This window comes from Typopeltis vanoorti, chromosome 23 (genome assembly GCF_054136105.1).
Source record: "Typopeltis vanoorti isolate ZY-2024b chromosome 23, IOZ_Tvanoo_1.0, whole genome shotgun sequence".
Taxonomy (NCBI): domain Eukaryota; kingdom Metazoa; phylum Arthropoda; class Arachnida; order Uropygi; family Thelyphonidae; genus Typopeltis; species Typopeltis vanoorti.
Window position 1 is genome coordinate 3,836,375 of NC_143571.1, and position 17,323 is coordinate 3,853,697.

At 37.2% G+C, this 17,323-nt stretch overlaps 1 protein-coding gene across 2 annotated transcripts in view; it reads left to right on the forward strand.

The window, feature by feature from the left end:
* Nucleotides 1-3,180: 3,180 nt before the first annotated feature.
* LOC150093579 (transmembrane protein 248-like) overlaps nt 3,181-17,323 on the forward strand; it is a 104,674-nt gene continuing 90,531 nt past the window's right edge. For both annotated transcript variants that reach the window (XM_090413008.1, XM_090413007.1), the window contains exon 1: nt 3,181-3,525. The gene's annotated coding sequence lies outside the window, so the exon portion shown is untranslated. The remainder of the gene's footprint in view (nt 3,526-17,323) is intronic.

Consider the following 17,323-nt stretch of genomic DNA (forward strand, 5'->3'; position numbering starts at 1 on the left):
TGATAATGCACTGGCTCGCTGTCTGTTGTAAGCAATGTCCCTCATGTGTTCCTCCATGCGTAATTCAATAGATTTGTCTGTCTGGCCAAAATAACCCCAAGCCATACAGTCCACTGGGACAGCTCTACTAATATCTTTCGTTGCCATGATGAATTAGAGAGAAAAATCGTAGATCCAGGGAAATCGTCCTCAACCTTGAATATCTAAATAATAACTTGAGCTACAACCTCCCAAATAGTCATTCAACCGTAATCATGTACTGGCGTTCACGTGATGCTGCAAGCACGCACTCTCCTAACAATGCAACAAACGAAAGAACAGCTTTAAATACAACTACAACGTTTTCATGCTAATTATGTATAGAGACTCTTCAAGTTGTTCATAGTTTTTTAACCTTCAGTGTTTAGTGTTTTTTCTTTTATAATGACACCTGATGAAGGCTGTTATAAGCCGAAACTAGTTGCCCCCTTTTACCTAACTCTCGGTTTAAGTCATTCAACTGATTTCACAATATGTATTTCAACCGAGTCAGGTCAGCTAGACTTGCAACACTTGCAGGCGCAAACTTGACTGATTTGTCTGTTTGCTAACATGGGAAGTGCAGTAAAAAAACAGGTTTATATTTAAAATAGCTTGGCATCTTTAAACCCAAGGTAAAAAACTTTCTACATCTATCTCTCATCCTGAGATTTTTATTTAATAAGGTCAAAGCACCTTATGGTAACTTGTTTTGGTAAAATATTTATAAGCTATATATAATTATATATATATATATACACACACACACACACTGTGCTCGATTTTTCTTTGATGTTGACAAGGCAGCTGACAACATTCAAATAGAACTTGCCGAAATGCATTGTGATTCAGTGATTAAAGAAGGATATAACGAAGATCAGGAGTAGTAGTGGGGTAATATTGAACAAGTTCAAGATAAGATAAGGATTCGTGACGTAATTGGTTGATCAGATAAGAGTGTGTGTGTGTGACATTATTGCTATCGTTGTGCATTGTTATCAGATGTTGGGACGTCATTTGTCAAGTGTAAATAAGTGGTGCCATGGAGTTGAAGTTGAAAGGAATCATTATTATCATGGGTATGTGTGACTTCCTGTGTGTGTTGTGTGTATGAGTTGTGTTAGTGTTTTGTTTTTGTTTGTTTTCAGTGATGGCTTATGGGTAATGGTTTTATTATGGAATTCTGGGTGATGTTTAGAGTATGGAATGTTTGGAATTTCCCTGGGGCCACCATCCATCATTGACGTCACGTTGTGTCTTTGGTTCACGTGTGGTATTCTGGGTAATGGTTTTAGTATGGAATTCTAAGCTCTGGTCTTTTGATCCCAGTTGTTGAAGCTGTCAAGTTTTGTTCATATGTGGAATTGTGGGTAATGGTTTTCGTATGGATTTCTAGGTAATGTTTAGAGTATTTGAATGTTTGGAATTTACCTGGGGGGGGGACCATCCATCATTGATGTCACATTGTGTCTTTGGTTCTAGTATGGAATTATGGGTAATGGTCACAGCATGGAATTCTGGGAGATGGTGTGTTGACCCCAGTTGACGATGATGTTCCGTTGTTCTTTTGGTTCTAGCATGGAATTCTGGGTAATGGTTTGCATATGGGATTCTGGATAATTGTTCGCATATGGAGTTGTGGGTGGTGTTTAGAGATAAAATAGAGTTTGGAATCCTTGAAATTTCCCTGGGTGACACATCCGTCAATGACATCACGTTGCATCTTTGGTTCGAGTATGGAATTTTGGGTAATTGTTTGCATATGGAATTGTCTGTAATGGTTAGAGATAAGATAGAGAATCCTTGGAATTTCCCTGGGTGACACATCCGCCAATGACATCACTTTGTGTCTTTGGTTCAAGTGTGGAATTGTTGGTAAAGGTTCGAGTATGGAATCCTGGGTAATGGTTAGAGTATGGAATACTCTAAGCATTACCCATAATTCCATTTGAGAGAACTGTTTTGCTGTTTTCAAAATCTTAGCTTCAGCAAGACTGCACCCACACTATTTATAAAACTCTCAGATGTCCTTTGTTTTTCCCATTGTTATCAACCCTGTTGATGAATACTGACCAGAAACCTTCTTAAATAGTTGCCTAGAACACGTCACGCACGTAACCAAGTATTTTGCATATACACAGCGTTAGTGATGTTTACATACATCTGCATAAAGATTTCTAATTCAGTGGCAGGTATTTGTAGTTTTTTAGATGATTGTAGGTACAAGTGCATATTATTTACATTGCTGTTTAGGCTACGAATGTATTTAAAGTGGATAGGAAACCTGTTTTTTTTTTTAATATTGGTAATCTTTATTTATTTTTTAATTGGATTTTTGTTTGCTTTTTTTTATGATTTTTTGAACTGTTTTTAGGAGAATTTTTCTGATCTGCAATAAAGTCGTATTTCTTTCAGATGTAATCTATTAAATGTGAGAGGAAGACATAGTAAGGAATAGTGACATACAGTGAGAGATGCCAGCCTCGCAAATATACCGCACACAAAGTAGGACTTAGTTTCCCGTCCCTCCCTCCCATCACGAGTGCTGGTTGAATTTAACGTTAGCTCTCCAAAAAAGCCTCCCGATTCGTTACTAACCTATTTAATCCCATGCACTAGCCAGTGCAGACCTACGGAAATATTTTACTGCTGCTGCACCCTCGAATAGGAAGGGGTATGAGTGACCCTAGTTATTGGTATGTCATTAAAAGTATCACTCCCACTGCATGGAGAAAGAGAGGGTGGACAGAAATCAGAACCTTTGCTTTAGCTACCAAACATGGATGCAAGCCACTTCGTGTCACCAATAAGCAAGATGGTGGTATTTCACCTGGGCGATGAAAGACATATTTCATCTACAGGTGTAAGTGTAGTTTGTATTTCTTCCAATTAAGGAAGATATGCGTTTGTGGCGACAATGTTCACCACAATTTACTTATTTATATTCTTAAACATTTTAAATTTCTCTGAATAAAGCGTAATGATTATATACTGTCTCGCAAGATCCATGGATTAATTATATGAAACAACTTGACGGATATATGAGAATTTAAACTTACTACGATATCTTGCGGCGTTCTGCTCATAGCAGTTCCCATCATCGTTGATCCTGTTAATAGGTTAGGTGTCGCTATTTATCGAATTGCAATGAGTGTTGTTCTGTGTTGGTATGGATGGTCGGTATGTTTAGAAGCATGTGTTTAAATTGTGTTTTAGTGTGATAAATTTTGTGTCTTTTACCCATTTTTTGCTTGTGTCGTGTTGAATGGCATCAATAGAGAAGTGTTTAATTGAAAAAAAAAAAATAAAGGTTTAGCTTAATCGGTTAGTATGCATAGTACATTTATCAATGGTTATATCAAGTCCCGGTCAATGAAATACCAATAATGGAAACGTTTTCTTTTAATTTAAAGCGTCATTATGTTGTATACTGTATGTGAGTGTTGCCGAAGTATTTTGAATCTGATTTTCAAGAAAGTTTGAATTTGTACCAGAGCTGCGACATAGGTATGTATAGATCAGGTTATATCAGTATATTGAAATATATTTTTGATGGTTTTGAATGCCCTTTTCTGTTATTATTATTATTGCCAAATCTGGACAGAAAGTGGTATTAAAACGTTACAAGTAAATTATGACAAGTCCGCCGTTGCGTACTAAACAACCGATGACTTGGAGAGGGTGAAATTCTGCTCAGCATGCACTATTCAACATTTTGTGCTGTAGATAACTTTCACATGCTGGGTGGTCTGGATACCATAAGGAAATGAGTTATGAGAAAATATTATAAATAATAATAATATTTTCTATTATTATTATTTATTTTTTATGATAGATTCCCTAGAAACAAATTGATTTTTTTGAGTTTCTATAGTAGGGAGATTGGTCTTTGATAGGTATTATTATTATTTATAATTATTATATAAGGACACCTCCACGAAGTTCACAGACTTAGGAGGCTCAAGAGTACTTGTCATTCTGTTTTGAACTCATTCACTGACAAGGGAAATCACAGCTGACTCTAGCATCCCATTCCATATATTCATCATTTTCCAAGCAAAATATTTAGTCTTCATGCCCTTGCTAACTACATTGTTACTTAATTTCCAGAGCTCACTTCTAATTTTCCCTATGCTAAAAAATTTCCTCTATGTCATCCAATAGAGCTCTATAACTAATTTATGGCCTATGATATGTCCCTTTTCTGCCATCATCAATTCTGTAATCTACAAATCTTCAATCTATCCTCATATGGAGCATCCCATAGACCTACCACCATTTTGGTTCCTCACCTCTGGATACACGTTTCACAAAAATGGAAGAGGTGAACTCTTCCATTTTTTTCACTTTTGAATATGACCTCTGAATTTTAACTTAGTTTGTTAGCACCCCGAAGTTCCTAGCCTCCTCAATTTCTTAGAGCCCATTTCTGTCAATGCAGTGCATAGCTGGTAAGCCCAACTTTGCTATATGAAACTGACCATTCTTCTTCGTCTATACTGAGTCCATAAATCATTCATCAAAATCTCTGTCGTCCTGCACCCAGTTTTACATAATCACAAATAACTGAATATTGATCCTCAGATCATTTCTTATATCATGAATATGCAAATTAAATAGCAGCTGCCCAAGTATGTAAGAGATCTATATAGAACTCTGTTACATACACAGAATTCCATGTATGCACATTTGTGATATTCTTTCAAATACTTTGCAAATCTAGTAATGTCATTTTGTAGCCATTCCTTATCTAACGCATTTGTCACTCTATAATGAGTGAGAGGGATGCTACATCTGTTTATGGTTTGGACTATTGTGATTATATACTGACATTGCTACCAAACAAGTTTGCACCTGAACTATTTTCAGGACATTTCAGATGCAAACTTGTTTGCTTGCACTTGGATAAAGAATTAAACAAGTATATAATTTCTTGGTATCTTTAATTTATAGTTATAACCAATTCGAAAAACTACCAGCAACTTTCTCTAATCCAGAATAATTTAATAATAAGATGTGACACCTTTTGGCAACTTGTATATGAAAATATGACTTAGCATTACTTCAACCTTGATATCACGGAGAGTGATCAGAGTTCGTCGATGACGGTTGTAGATTTTCTTCTCGGTAGAACGTGTTAATCAAATATGAGAAACTTTGGTTTTGTAGTGTAGCAGCTAGATTACCTAGCAGAGATGTGATTAAAGTTATTAAATTATGGATTATACTGTATTTAAGAACAGCAGCAAAGGTAAGTGGACTGTAATTGCAACGAGGGCGATTCGTCAGGCCTAACAGCCGTTAGAATCGCCATTGTTAGCACATCTATTTCAGATCCATATATTTGCAGGAATTACTTGCGTTTATACGCAAATCATTAATGATGAATGCGTTAGATTTAGACGCCCTCACAGATTCTCTGGATGAAGAGCCAGCGCTTATTCTTGTAAATAAACTTCAAAGAAAGTTTAAGCTCAAATGGCCATCAAATATGATAGATCCTGAAATCATTATAGACTCTCTAGGTAAAGGACTGGCATTCAGCTTCATAAAGAAACTCCTTAAGAAGTTCGAGCTTGAATGGCCCGGCTTCCTAAATTTTTACTCTTTACCTGAGATTGATGAAGATCAAAATGAAGATGCTCCTCAAATGGAGGAAAAATTAAATCTAGTAATCTCGGACTCTACTCATTCAGATCAAGGAGAGACGTATGCAAACAAAAAATGCAAAACTCTCGCCTCAGAGTCAGCAAACAAAAATGGCATGGATGAAGATGCCCCCAACACAGATTCCTCTGCCTCCACCAATGAAAAGGTGCCTCCAGTCGTTCTTAGGGAAAAGCAGAGATGGACAGTCTTAAGAACCACCATGGCTAACCTGCAGATAAATTACTCCACTTCCAAGGACACAGAGGAGGGCATCAAAATTCAGCCCGCTACAGTGACTGACTATAGAAATTTAACCAAGGAGTTGGATGTAAGAAGTATACAATACCATACCTTCACACTTACCTCAGAGAAAAATTTAAAAGTGGTACTCCGAGGAATATCTGAAGACATTGAAACAGTTGAAATAGCTGCTGACCTCAACATGCAAGATCTGCCTCCCATAAAGATCAGCAGAATGTACAGATCAAACTAAACCCCTACCTCTGGTATTGGTGGAAATACACAATATCTATAAAAATATTTATAACTTGAAGACAATCTGTGGGCGTAAGGTCTCACCAGAGCCACTTAGGAAGAGGGCCTCTTCTGGACAGTGCCATAGATGCCAAAAATTTGGTCATGCCTAGAAGTTGTGCAAAGCTCAATACAGATGCTTAAAATGTGGTGACTCCCACCCCACACATACCTGCTTCAAGTCACAAACCACCCTGGCTAAGTGCGCTAATTGTGGTGGCCCCCACCCTGCAAATTACAGAGGATGCATTTGCCACCCAAACTGTAATTTGGGTAGCAAATGCAGACAAAAAAAAAAAACAGGCAAACTGAGTTAATTAGTCAATCTACCTCACTATCAGAAATGAGAGCCCCCAGAAGCTCAAGTTCATCAGGCTCCTATTAGTTTGAACAAGATGACAGGTGTTCACCCACCATCAACTGAGCCCCCAAGAAAATAAATCTTAAACACCAAACATGAACATATGCTGACTGAACATGAACTTGGCCTGCCCCAAAAAAGCAGTCCATGACCAGAATATGCCAAATCCACATTCAAATATAACAGCCATCATCACCTCTTCTCTTGTAAACATGTTACAGGATTTCAGTAACACAAATCCATCACTAAGCACTACAAAAAGTTTCTTGCAGCAACCACAGTCCATTTTATCTGCACTCTCCAATGCATAGGAAAAAATTTACCCCAGATTCTCTAATGATTATTGCATGGAATGCCAACGGCCTTAAAAATAAAATACTAGAAGTGCAGGAATTCAATGACAGATATAATCCAGATATATTATTAATTACTGAAACTCACCTGAGACCTGCTGACAATCCTAAATTCAAAGGATATCAACTTTACAGGGATGATAGACTGAATTACAGAGGTGGTGGTACAGCCATCCTTATCAAAAATCACATTCTGTATCCGTTCCTACAACCACTAGTCTCGAAGTCACAGGTATCAATGTCATCACAAACTCTGTCGGAAACATAAAAATCTATACTGCTTATAACCCGCCATCAAAAACATTGCTGACCACAGATCTCGATGCTATCCTCGGCATTAAACTACCGGTTATTATCGCCAGAGATTTAAACGCAAAACATCACGCCTGGAGAAGTAGGTCTATAAATAGGAATGGCCGCATCCTTTTTAACTACACAAGCTCAAATTGCTCAGCTGTGGCTGGCCCCTCAGTGCCAACTCACCACAGTCCCACTGGCTCATCTGACGTTTGGATATAGCAGTCCTTCAGAATGTCAATCTGCAGTACACCCTGGAATCATTGAATAAATTATCATCAGACTACAATCCTATTCTGCTCCAACTGGGTTATCAGAGGGGACTTCCCCCTTTGCCTCACACCTTCATTCCCTTGGAAAAACTATCCAAAATGCTTCCAAACTACATTGATTCCGTCCCTCATATTAATTCCAAGGAAGAAATTGATTCTGCAGTCAATAAACTTACTGATCAAATCAACACAGCCATAGCATCTATCAAATTCAATTGCTTTCAAGCCTAAATGACTACCAGACGACATAATGAACTTAATCAGGGAAAAAAATAAAGCAAGAAAAAGATACCACAGCACCAGAGCACCCCAAGACAAAAAATATCTCAACAAAATGAACAGTGCAGTGAGAGATGCACTTAAAGTCCACAGAAACAAACTATGGGAAGACAAATTAGTCTCTGTTGTGTCGCTTTCTTACATTTACAACTATTTTCAACCTTTGTGCTATATCTCCGTAATATACTCCATCGGGTAACACATGGTACCTCTGAGGGACAATGGAATTTCCTCAAGATCGAAGCAGTACGAGAGTATCAGAGTGTCCGAGATTTACCCCTCGTAAAATGCCAAGAAATTTATTTGTTTCGCTGCACCACTTAGCGCTATTAGATTATTAATATTAACAAGCAAGAGGTAATCTCAGGACAGTACTCAATGATACCTATCAACTTTGCAGACGTGGCCAAAATATACCCTTTTCTAATATCCCGCATAGGTTCGCATTAATATTTTATAAGAGGTGCATCAGATTCCATAAATCACAAAGTCTTTGTTAGAATCAAAAGCAAAGTTTATTAATTCTCAAAAGTAGATACACTTAATAACATTAATTCAAATCCCATCATAAGGGAGATCCATACAAAGCATAAAACATTCAAACACTACTATTATACTTATAACATATTATGTAGCAGCTATCTAAAGTAAGAACTATATTAACACTCTCTAATGCATTATTTATGTATTATTATCACAGTTATTCCAAAACTCCGTAGCTCTGTCAGACTTCTCAAGATAACATTCATATCTTTCACAATCTCTTTATAATTTGTCAATTCTTCACTCTAAACATATCCTTAATTTCATTCAATATAAAAGTGAACACATCGACAGACAAGAATAAATTCAATATCCTTCTAAAGTGATAGCAACCTTATCCTATATCATCAATGTTCCCTTTTATAACATATTAACATGGCACAAATCTTTCATTCATATTCAGTGAAACACAAACAAAGTCTACTTATCTTCCCCTATGGTTCTTTATTACATCATAAGGTTCACAGGAAACTGGCCTTCTGTGGACAGTCGGACTTGCTTTTTTTCTGCAGAAATGCAGCCGCCCAGACCCGCGACTGCCTCAATTGGAATTCCTCCGGTACGGGGGCACTGGCACCCTTCGCCACCATGAGAGGGGAACACACAGGAGATCCAGGAACAAAAAAGCCTTGTTTCAGGGTCGCATGACCCTTATATTTCCCTCTTTTCTTCTCGGCGTTTCTCGCCCTTTTCGATGTCCAGCCAACTCTCACGTGCTATTACGTCACGGCATCCATCCTCTCCCCCGCTATCGCACGTACGCTGATGTCACTGACGCTGATGTCATTGACGCTGACGTTGTTTGCTTGGGGCGAGCTGCTCCCTCGCATACGGCTCAGTGACCTTTGGACATGACTCCCCCCCCCCCAACTGTTGAATTTGTGCTTACATTCTATAATTCTTTTATACATGTTATTTTATAATGCTCTGCTAATGTTTTACACTTTCAATATTAAATTAGCCACATTCGTGAATGGCACAAAATACATACTTATTTACCCTTTCATAACAGAACATGCTTGATGTATACATACATAATACTTATTTTACACTTAGAGGCAATTTACTGTATTTATTTCCCTTTTTTGTTTGGAAACCCATGTTAGATTGTGATAAGATAGGAGTTCATAAAATTCCACTCTATCACAATCGAACACCTCCATATCACCTGGTGATCAAACCGTCAGGAAGTTCCTGAGAAACATCAAAAACAAATCTCTTCCTCCTCTCCAATCTGACCTGAACATTGCTTACACAGATGCAGAAAAAGCCGAAACTATAGCTAAAAATTTAGAAAAACAGTGTAGCCCTTCATACAATAATCTAAATTTCAATCATATTTACAAAGTCCACCGCCACATCAGACACGTTAAAACGGCCTGATACCTCTACCAGCCAACTCACACCTATTTCCCCAGCTGAAATTTATGACATTATAAAGAACTTAAAGAATAAAAAAGCTCCAGGGCCTGACGGCATATCCAACAAAGTTATTCAACTGCTACCCCGAAAGGCCATCGTATATCTTACAACAATAATAAATGCAATGTTCAGATTTAAGTACTTTCCCTCTGCATGGAAGTTGGCAGACGTAGTTCCTATATACAAGCCTAGCAAGGATCCTCAGCAGCCTCAAAGTTATCGTCCCATAAGTCTGATTTCTAATTTGGGCAAAATAGCAGAAAAAGCTATCCTTTCCAGAATTCAACTTTCAGTAAAAAAATTAAACATCCTTCCTTTAGAACAGTTTGGTTTTCGCCAGTTTCACAGTACCACTCAACAAATTCATAGACTAATCGAATTCATTACCACAAGTTACAATTGGTACCAATACACCGGAGCAGTTTTTCTTGACTTAGAAAAGGTGTACGTCAAATTATGGCACTTTGGACTACTATACAAGTTGATTTTAGCTGGCATTCCATTAGATCTATTCCAAATTATAAAGTCATTTCTTAGTGACAGACGAATGCAAGTCAAACTAAATGATATATTATCTACCCAGCGATGCATCTTGGCAGGAGTGCCTCAAGAGTCCCTACTGGCACGATTTACATGTCGGACATTCCGCACAATCCAATGTCATCCATCATTGCCCTATACACAGACGACATAGCTATACTAACCAGATCTATTAAACCGCACCTTGTCACCAAGAAACTGCAAGAAAACCTGCAGAGATTAGAGCACGGGTTCTTGGAATGGAGATTGCAAGTAAACCCGCAGAAGAGTATCGGCATGCTCTTCACTAAAAACTCAATATCTCCCAAAGATGACATCTTCCTATTTAATATCAAGATTCCCTGGAAAGCAGAAGCCAAATATCTGGTGTACTGTACTGCTGGACAGAAAACTAACCTTCAGCCCACATATAAAAGCTTCATGTACAAAAGCATCAAGAGTCATTGCACAGCTTTACCCTCTTAGCAATAGGAATAGCAAGCTGGATACCAAAATAAAACTGCTCCTTTATCAGTTGATGATTCGACCCATTATTACTTATGCATCCCCAGCCTGGAGCCACACCTCAAGTACAGATATCCTCAAACTACAGAGAGTGCAAAACAAGTGTCTCCGCATGATCGTAAACGCACCATGGTATATCAGAAATGTCCAACTCCACCGGGATACAAATATCCCCTATATCTACTCTTTCTTGCAGTCTTCAGCAGTAAAGTTCTTCTCAGCATCCTCTTCACATCCAAATGAATTAGTGCAACAAGCAGCAAATTATGATGAAACAGACTTCTCCAAATATAGGAGACCCAAGGCCATCTTACTTCCAAATGAAGATCTTTAAATCGCACCCACTCAGGCAGAGCACTTAGCTCATAAACTTTTCCTCACACAGCAACCTTATCAGATAGCAGGGATTATAAAAGCATTTTGCTTCACCCTTATAGTCAGCAACATCTTGCGTCTTGCTTGATATCACCTCTTGGTCTGTCTCTCACTGATGAGACCTCAATAAAGGTCGAAACTGGTCTGGGTAGTGACCTTTCCCATAATGCATAGCATTATACATCCCCATAAGGATATGTGCTTTGCATTATATATGGGATGCTAAGGCAAGTGATGTGAAGTCATAAGCTTCTATATACAAGTTGCCCATCCTGAAAATAGTTCAGGTGCAAACTTGTTTGCTTATGCTTGGATAAAGGATTAAACCAAGTGTATATAATTTCTTGGTAATTTATTGTATAAACAAATGGAAAAGCTTCCAACATCTTTTCTGACATGTTCTGTCCATCTCCATTTTCTCTAATTGATGTCACACATTGTTTTTTTTTTTTTGCTTAGTTTTCTGTCCTAATTCTTTATGGGATATCATTTCCAGCCATTTCTTCTTCCTGCTTTCATGAATCTAAGCCTGGTGACCTGTTTCAATCCCATCCTAGCATTTTATCAGTCTGCCTCTATTTCTTTGACTCTTTGGTTTGTAGTTCATTATTTTCTTGGGTATTTTATATGGCATTCATTCTAGATGCTCTTTCCATTTTGTTCTGTATTTTTCTGTTGTTTACATTATTGGTGTTCTTTAGTTTTTTTCAAGTATGTCTTTATTTCTCTTTTTATCTAGTCATGCTGTTCTTATATATTTCATTTCTGTTGCAGCGATTCATTTCTTTTTATTGTCCATGCTTCATCATATGCAAGTAGCCAAGTTACTTCACGTGCAAACATTGTTTGCTTACACTTGGATAAAGGATTAAACCAAGAATATAATTTTTTGCCATCTTTAATTTATAGTAATGTTGGTTTTGATAAAATATTATAGGTTTTTAGTCTGCTTTTTTTTTGATAACCATTGCTGCCCTTAATTAATATTTTAAGGCCATTTTATGTCTTTCTCTGTAAACATTTGTTATTATTATTATTACATGAATCCTCCAAGGAGTCCAGAGACTCATCAAGGGAAGGCACCCACTCTTCAACTCTCCATCTCCACCACTCAATCCACCAACCACAGGGAACTGCATAATCATCTACACCACAATTTCCCAGATTTTTCCTACGACAGAACACTTCAAAAATCCTGAAATTTTCACAGAACACTTTGGTTATTTTGTAATGTATTAATAATTAATTATGGCATAATCATAAAGAGTATTAGTACATTTATGTATAAGGTGTGACATGTTGACAAATATAAAATTACATTTTAATCAGTTATCAATTACTGGACTAATGAAATCTCTGTAGGATATTGTAGTTTCCTCAGACCAACATCATTAAATTAATTTGTGCTGATTTTCATTGACATATCCCATTCTGATCACCAAAAATTTATAATATTATAATAAGTACTTACGAGTGAACGTAGACTTTTTCTCCTGTGTGCTGGTTTTCCCCTCCTTTTGTACATCCTGGAGATCGCTTTGTAGGCAGAGGTGGATGAATCACTATCTGTTGCATCACAAACACCTTCAGTAAGAGATTTCTTAACACCAAAATTAAACAAAGTCCCTTGTCTCTTATTTACATTAAAATTTAAATCTGTCGGCCTATTACTTTTAAAAAATCATGGCACTACGGTTTCGAAACAAGCACTTTCACTCTACAATACAAACTTGCGAAGAAAGTATTCAATATTACTAGATTTGAGAACCGGATGCAGACTACCTTAATCTTCAATTTCAGTGGAAAAATTTCTTTATACTTCCTTGCTGATTGGTGACTAACATTTGCAACATAGATGTTATTTCGTTCAGTTTTGAGAACAGAGGATATGCCACCCATTGTTGTAATCGGCTTGCAGGCAATTTTTATGACTGGTCATAAACTACTGTCCACTACTAGTATTTTCACAGGCATCCATGCTCATGACAGGATTTGAACCTGCAGCCTTTTGGCTGGAGAGCAGATATGATAACTACTCGGCCAACCAGACTGGCACAAAGCTTTGTAATTTTTTTTCCCCCCGAATTGCTTTAATTGTTGTCAATATTAAAATCATAAAAATTCTCTGTGCTCTCTGTATCTTTCTCTGCTTCTCTGGAGTGTATCAAATTCCTTGCCAGTGTGGATTAATGTATTTTACCCAAACAGGTTGATCTGCAACCTTCCATTGTGATGAACATTTACACTATGTTAACCACCTACCTGGCCATTATGGATAAAATACTCATCCTCATATGCTCATATCCATCATATATTTCAATGTAATATCAATGGTATTACAATTAACCTGGACGTCTGTAGACGCCTTGGCCGGTAGCCTGGTAAGTTCCATGAGCAGGAGTAATTGCAACTTTTGGAGCATGCCATCACCCTTCAAACACTGAGTTCTTTGGAAGAAACTTAAGGTTATCCATGAAAGTAATGATCTCTTGGAATGTTTATACAAAAGGTTGTGAGACCTTGCTATATCGACTGAATCTAAATAGAAACTATTGAGTTCAATCATTCCTCTTATGGGAAATAGTTCTTCTTCACAAATTCCAGAATTAACTTAAATTTTATTTTATATATATATATATATATATATATTGTTATTATTATTAAATCCTGTTAAAGTTATTTTTATTAGAACCTTAATATAATTAGATGATGACACTCTACATCATGTATGTCCTTGTTGTTTAATTCAAAGGTGTCTTTAATTTACACCTTCTTGTTGTTTAATTCAGAAGTTATACTGAAGATGCCCTTGATACTAGGATGAAACTTAGCCACCTCCTAAGTCAGTACAGCATGATCACTGTCACTGGACAAAACAGTCGCATCTTTAACTGAACCCCCCCCCCCCAACACTAAAATCAGATCTAAAATTCTTTGTCATAGAGTTAGTTCCTTCTGTCACATGCTTTTTGAGGAACTTGTCTTATAACAGCTCATTAAATTCATTTCATTCTTCTCATGAGATTTTATTGCTACTTCAATATTTGGATAATGAAATTCAGCCATGGTGAATACTCATTCGTACCCATCATCTTTTATTTGGCAATGTATTTCTTTGTCACTAGCAACCAATTCACTTTGTAACAGCACCCTACCATGTATTTGATCTTGTTAGACCTTCACACCAGAGGGCTTCAGACTCACTGCCGATGAAAAATTGCTACTAGTATTGCAATGAATATCATGAAAGAAATTTGTTTTTGGATTCTTTATTTTTTTTTCATTTCAAGTACTATTATGGAATTCTGTCTGTCATGCCAGCCTGCTTGGCCAAGCAGTTAGTGTATCTTCTCTCTTATCAACAGGCTACATGTTGTAATTCTTTTGTGGGTATGGTTGTTTGTGATTGTCTTTAGATGAGGGATAAATTTTCATCTAGTGTGACACTGTTGTCCTAGTTATTGGAGAACTGAAGTGACTTGAAAAAGGTTCTATGTTTGGTCTCTAGATCAAGCTTTCTGGATTAGATAAATAAATAAATAGGTAATAGTAAATCACTTAAACCTGCTGACTGTACTAACATACTATAGGTTTACCCACTTTATAATTGAGAGGCATTTATCATTTACAAATAATTATGCTCACATTTGTTATTGCATAGCTTCCCCAACCATAACCCATCTGTGAAAAGTTGCAAACCTGTTTTGACTGCAGAGTACATAAATTCCTAAAGAGTTGTGAAATCAGAATAGATAGCATTAGTTTGTTGTGGCAGTGAGCAAACACGACTTATGTATTGTGCATAAGTTAATATCAGCCATACATCTGGAAGAGGATATTAAACATTAGGGGTGTGATGACTAATAAGGTGCATAAAACATGCTTTGCTGGTGGAACAATGAAGCAAATAACTGATGTGTTGCAGAAAAAGGAAAGACTGGCCATCAAAATTAGCGGTATTCGTGGGCATAAATGACTTAGTTGGGGAGAAAAGAATGTTGACAGAGACTTGAGGAAGTTGTTATAGCACTTAAAGAAGAACAGCGTTGTTGGGAAAGTCATAGGCATGTTGCCCAGATATGACAGCAGTGAATTGAGAAGGAGAGCAGAGATATTGAATAGTGAGATGGCTAAGTTGTGTGAGGCAAAGGAGGTTCAGTTTGTAAATCAGTGGCATGAATTTGAAGGGAAGGTGGAATGGTTTAAAACTGATGGATTACGTTTGAATGGGTTTGGTGTTGGTCATTCAGAAAGGCTATTGTTTTCTGAGAGGGCACAGAGTCAAGTTAATGTAGTAAATGATCAGAGTTTCTTGTGAAGCAGAATGACAGAACTAAACAGATTGTATGACAGGAGGGAGATGAATATGAGGTTGAAGATGTGGTTGCAGCAGCACAAGATGAGGAATGCATAAAGGTGAGGAGGAGACAGGTAGGAATGGAAGTCAGAATCAGGGGAACAGGAGTGGTCAGATTGAGGTGTGGTATAGCAGCTAGAATAGAGAATATTGCTGCTGGTAGAATGGCCTCAAACACACAGGGATTTTATGTTTGTACAAATGTAAGGAGTATTCGAAACAAAGAGAGCTGAGTTTGTTGCATTGATTGAGTCAGTATGCCCAAAGATAATTGGAATAAGTGAAACTGGGTTGTCTGAGGAGGATGTGATGTCAAGAATAGAAATAGAAGGATATATATATATATGTAAAACTTTATAGAAGGATAGAAATGTGAAAAAAGGGGGGAGAGTGCTGTTAATGATAGTGCATGCACAGATTTTGAATCTATGTGGCGTGAAGTTGAAATAAACAGGTTAGTATATATGATGGGATGCTGTTATAAGCCAGGGGATGCAGAGAATACCAATTGTGAAATGTTTAGGCAAATTAGTTGGGCATGTAAAAAAAGAAGGTGATCCTGATGGGATATTTAATTACAGGAATATAGAATGGAAGGAAGAGATAGTGTATGGGAACAAGGAGAGTGAGTTTATGGAATTTCTGAGAGATAAGTATCTTAAGCAGCATGTGATTGAAGCAACTAGAGGCTTTAATGTTTTGGTTGGTGATAATTTCACAAGATGTAGATGTTAATGAGGTGTTGACACTGCTACCGGTTGGTAACAGTGATCATGAGGTACTTGTTTGGGAAGTGATGAAACAAGAAAAGGTTACTGCCAAAAATGGATATACGTGGAAGTATAAAGCTAGTGATTTTACAAAGCTCTGTTGTTAGTTCAGTATGTTAAGTAAATGAGCTGAGTGAAAATGATGTTCACAGTGCATGGAAACTTACAAAGCAGTATCTGACAAAAGCAATGTATAACTGTATACCAAGGGTGAAATGAGTATATAGAGTAGGAGTGAAATGACTGAACAGTGAAATCAAGCAAGCTATGCTTGATTTCACTGTTATATTCCGATATAGTGGAGAAGAAAATATGAAGGAGGTACAAGACAGTTGGTGGTGATCGGATCCATGAAAAGTATAAAGTACAGGCTAGAAATATGATGAGCATGGTAAAGAAAGAAAAGGTGCAATATATGAGAGGCGATTAACTGGTCATGCCAAGGTTAACTCAAAGGAATTTTTCCGCTATATGGCAAGCAAGAGAAAGAATAATTATGGTAGGTTAACACTGGTGGATAGTCGTGGCAGCAGAATATCAGCTGTAAAGGATATAGTGGAATTATTGAACGAACACTTTATCAACATATATCATACTGCTGTAAATTATGCAATGTAATATATAGAAGACAGGAAATCATTAGGAAAATTAAAAATGAAAGAAATAGAGGTGAATTAGATGTTGGTTGGGTTAGATGTGAATTAGGCTCTGGGGATGGATGACATATCACCACATGCTCTTAAGAAATGTGCACCACAGTTGGCTATGCCCTTGACCTGGTCATTTAATGAAAGCCTTGCAGTGGATAGGGTTCATAAGGAGTGGAAAGAAGGCAAAATAGTACCACTCCACAAGCATGGTTCTAGGACAGTTCTCCAACTATAGACCAGTCTGTATAACTGGTTGTAATCAAGGTATTGAGATTGGTAAGGGATAGAATACAGGATTGGGTTGATGGACATAGCATTCTTTACGATAGTCAGCCTGGATTTATAAAGGGTAGGTCCTGTTTTAGCAATTTACTTGCATTTTATGATAAGATAAAAGTG